Raw genomic sequence first — 4,586 nt, 5'->3', positions numbered from 1 at the left:
ATGTCCAGATAGACACAGAGAGAGAGAGAGAGAGAGAGAGAGAGAGAGAGAGAGAGAGAGAGAGAGAGAGAGAGAGAGAGAGAGTGGTGGTGGTGGTGGTGGTAGTGGAGGTGGTGGTCATGGTCATGAAGGCAACAATGTCACTATTAGTGGTGGTACTGGTGGTAGAAGTGGAGGTGGAGGTGGGTATATCTAAGGGTGGAATTAGTGAACTATGTGGAACAAGATTAGTGGGTTGCCTAGAAAAATCTTACTTCTTGCCATTCCCTTACTCCACATAAACTTCCTCTTGCAACTCCTCCTATAAGAAGGCATTCTTAACATCCATTTGGTGCATGATCCAACCTTTTGATGTAGCCACTACTAGGATAGCCCTTATAGTAGCTATTTTAGCCACTCCAACAAAAGTCTTCTTATAATCGATACCATGAGTTTGCGCATACCCTTTAGCAACTAGTCGTGTCTTATACTACTCAATACATCCATCTGACTTATGCTTTGACCTTGTAAACCCATTTGTAGCCAATAACTTTCTTGCTTTTAGGTCAAGGTACCAAGTTCTATATGTAATTATCCTTAAGTGCAACCATTTCTTCATTACGATCCTGATACTCATTACTCATTGCATCCTCAAAACAAGTGGCTTCCACATCTTGCACAACCTTAGGTATGCATGCATAATGATGAGCTACATAGCTATCATATGTCAATCGTTGCATTGGCTTTTTTACTCTACTTGACTTGTGTGGATCTGTATCACTACCAAGTGCTTTAGCATTCTCTTGTGCCTTTTGCACACCAAGTGTTTTAATAGAAAAAATCTTAAAGTTGTAGCCTTTTTCTGATCCCACACATCAGAATGTATCAATTCAATTGGATTCTAGCATACATGCTTTTCATGTGGAAATGCATGCCTTGCTTGCTTTCCAAATTGAGATGTTTCGCATACTTTATGCATCCCATCAATCCTAAACTTGGGCAAGTCATCCACAATCTATTTTGATTGTATGCTTTTCAGCCACTGCATATTTACATGACCAATTCTCTTATGCTAACTTTCAATATTAACCACAACACTTGAATCTTATGAAACATGGTAGCAACCATTTCAAGCAGACTTATATTAAGAGTAAACGATTTGCCAGTATGTTTTCCCCCCTTTTCAATCAATCTACAATCATTTTTGAGATATTCTACATAACAACCATCATAGGTGAACCAAACCTATAATCCCTCTTCTACCATATGACAAAAAAAAACCAAGTTTTTTGTAATATTTGATACGTGTAATATTTGGTAATACTTAGTTTTACCATCCTACAACTCAAAGGAATATTTTCAAAATGAGTAATGGGGTGAGATGTACCATCTTTGTCTCCACATAGCCTTGAGACTGTGGACAACACGTCTCTTTAAACCACTCTCCATGGGAAGTCATGTGGAGCACATGAATCTACATATCATACATCATTCTTTGATGAACCATCAATGGTCATAGTATTCATAAAGTGTTGCATAACAAATGTTGATTCACTTATGTCATCATTGTTTCTGCTGCTGCTGGATGCAAAATGGCCTTACCACTTTTTTCCATTTCTAATTTTAGCCTTCTTTTTGAAGCAATTTTTAGAAATGTGGCCTTTTTAACCATAGTGCTAGCACTCTCTACTATCACTAGAATTCTATTGCCTGTTAAAATCTGCAACTTGCCCTCTTTGACTCCCCCTTTCTCGTGACTATTCTCCACTATTTTGTTGTGCATCATAATCTTGACCAGGATTACCACCTCTGCCTCAGACTAGTAGAGTAAAACACTTGTTCAAACTTGTTCTTGCTTTGAGAAGAAGAGGAATCCAAGCCAAGGTCCTTCTTCTTAAGTATCTATATAGAAATCAAGTCTGCAAAATCAGGGATATCATCCCTTCTATTCATAGATGACTTGAAAGCTCTTATATTAATCTCCAAGTCCATGTAAGCATGCACACACAATATCATCATCATCAACTACCACACTTATAGATCCAAGAGCTTCCAGAATACTCTTGATCTTCAAGGCATAATCATTAGTGGGCATGTTCCCTCTTTTTACTTGGTTTAGCCCTTATTGGAGCTGCAACTTTCTGGCCTTTGTGTTTACTTCGAACAGCCTTGCCAGATTTTTCCATGCAATAGCGGGGGTTTTAGATTCTTATAAATAGACCATCATGCTATTTGTGGCATTGATAGAGAACCAATACATGACTTCACTCTGTGTGTACTCCCAATCTTTCTTAACCTTTACCTATTTTGCACTAGCATTTTGTGTAGGAACTTCAGGTGCTACTGCCATGTCTCCTTTAATGTAATTTTAAACATATTTGCTCTTCAAGAAATTTGACATCTGAAACTTCCATGCAAGATAATTATTCTTATGGAACTTCAACAATCTAGTTCAAGTTATCAGACGTTTTGACAAAACAAACAACTAGTAAAAATCAACAATCTATAAGGAACCTGATACCAGGTGCACCACAATTAAACACACAACACTTTTTACCGATTGCATAATAATAACTGCAATCTACAATCTATACGTAGATGCCTTCTATATCTGTAACCCAATAAACACATGAAACCTTATAGATTTGAAAATTGTAACACATGCACCTATAAACAGCTAACACTGGTGAAACTATCGTATACCAAAAAATTATTGTCATAATACTTGCAAGTCTAAAACGAAGGCCAAAATGACCTTAGATGCCAAAAATCATAGCGAGACAGCCATAAAGGGCTAACTATAGTATATACATTGTTCTTCTTGCTCACCAAGTTTCACTACAATCAGAGTGCAACCCTACCTGCCTCAGGAGCCTCTTGCTATTATAATCCAAGGCGAATTGAGCAAGCTGGAAGAGCTTCTTACCTATTGCTTGCTTGCTGGATTTTGTGCTCCAACTCCTTCATCTTAGCCTTCAATCAAGCTCCACACAGTTGTGGGGTTGCTCTAATATGATGAAAACAGATAAGAGGGAAGAGGGGTGAGGAGATGAAGAACACACATACAAAAGCAATGGAGACTTGAGTATATAGAGAGATAGGGCTGAAATCTTCTTCTTCTTCTACACAAAAGAACTAAGTCTACAACATGATAAAATACTAATAGGAAAGTACTACAGCGTATATATATGTGGTTACTAAGTGTGAACCCATTAAGGAAAGAAAAGGTGGCATAATGAATGTGCCATAACTAAGGATGGACTACGTGTGTGTAGTCTAGCTGTAGAACCACTAGCGTATCCTCATGTCAGTCACCTACTATGCTAGTGAATAATATCCTACCACATCACCAAGACACGTAGTGGATGCCAACTTAGGTAGAGCTCGACATCTCAATATCCTCCTTGTACATAGTCTTTGTGTGTCACTTACTAACTTAGACAAGTGGTGATGATATCACTATAGCTTTTTCTGTGTCCTTACTAACTAGGGCAAGGGAAACAAAAATTTTATGCCCACACAAGGTTCATACTTATGGAAACTAGAAGGGCCAATCATGTCACAAGAGGGATAATGGTTCCAAATTGAGGTTCAAATCTACCCTCTCTTTTGGTGTAGATATCTTAAAACTAGACAAAGACTAAGGATCTCCCCACTAGCAATCTACCCAAGATGGCCTAGCAGGAGATATATTGAGCTCCTTTCCAAAGATGATGGTCTAGAAGACTTTTCTAAGCTCTATGTAGTTGGTCTTGCCCCACTGGTGGTTATACCCAATCATAATGTAATTGGTCTTGCCCTACTGGTGGTTATACTCAACCACAATGCCAAGTATATTCAAAAATATCCAAGTGGTTACACACCAAAACAAGCGGATCTCTATCTCCAATTTCAAGTCTTCTTCCTCAGTAGATGACCAAACAGTTGCACATATCCCAAGCATACATGTTTATTTTTAGAAAACTATTTTAAGTTTGTGTAGACCCTAACAACATCAAGGCTATCATGTTTGTTGAATTATATTTTCCAAGGCAAAGCTGACATAATTGACTTTTGGATATTCATATCCTTTATATATTTCGTAAACATTGAGTATTAGATGCTCCATAAGTTGCTACAAAAGTGTAGAAACCAACAAGACTGTATTTGACAAAACCAACACAAAACATGATAGGCTCAGATGACATTTAGACCTATAACTTCTACTAGTGAATTTAAAGGTACTTTTATGGTTGTTGATGTTGTCAATTTTCACAATACATGTTCACAAGATATATCAATAATCCTCCAAAATGATCGAACTATTGAAGCTTATCTTTTAGGATACAAGCTATACTTTTCCGTTTGTGCTCCTTGCACAACAAGAGTCAAATTTGAACTTGGAACATTGTACTAAGAAATTGCACCATTAAAATCACAATATATAACATGTCACTTCCATTGCACATCCAGTAAGCTTGGTTGCTTGTGATCATTTTGTGACTAAACATATACAAGTATAGCAATTGAGTTTGTCTAATTAAGCTTCTTATTGCCACGTGAAAGAATGTTTTGAAACTAAAATCCTCTAGATTGCTCTAAATATATTTGCCATTTGAAAGCAAAGC

This window comes from Lygodium microphyllum, chromosome 25, assembly GCF_053477565.2.
Source record: "Lygodium microphyllum isolate KBCC chromosome 25, Lygodium_microphyllum_v1.1.10, whole genome shotgun sequence".
Classification (NCBI taxonomy): Eukaryota; Viridiplantae; Streptophyta; class Polypodiopsida; order Schizaeales; family Lygodiaceae; genus Lygodium; species Lygodium microphyllum.
This window is presented reverse-complemented; position numbering follows the sequence as displayed.